At 40.0% G+C, this 285-nt stretch overlaps 1 protein-coding gene across 6 annotated transcripts in view; it reads left to right on the forward strand.

Moving 5' to 3' along the window:
- The window catches only part of LOC108965218 (protein NDRG3), a 62,059-nt gene that overhangs the window by 21,770 nt on the left and 40,004 nt on the right, over positions 1-285 (forward strand). The window lies entirely within an intron of this gene.

The raw sequence follows: 285 nt of genomic DNA on the forward strand, positions 1-285 counted from the left end.
TCGGCAATGGAACATCCGCTTCATCGTCATCGCTTGGGGAATCGGGTCCATTATCTCCAGATGTTACACTTTCAATGGCGTTTGAGAAGTGTTCCTTTCTTAATTTGAGTATAATCTGGGCATCAGTTACTAGTTCACCTCTGAGGGTTCTACAAGAACTCCGGTCTAGAAAACTTCTACTTACAAGTGGAGCGCCAAATTTTTGTATGTCCTTTCAGTTTCATTCATATACAAGAATGTAATTTTGCCTCCAGAAGATACTAGTCGAAGTATATACCTTTAGAA

Source organism: Bactrocera latifrons, unplaced genomic scaffold, assembly GCF_001853355.1.
Source record: "Bactrocera latifrons isolate USDA-ARS-PBARC rearing strain unplaced genomic scaffold, ASM185335v1 scaffold_137, whole genome shotgun sequence".
Classification (NCBI taxonomy): domain Eukaryota; kingdom Metazoa; phylum Arthropoda; class Insecta; order Diptera; family Tephritidae; genus Bactrocera; species Bactrocera latifrons.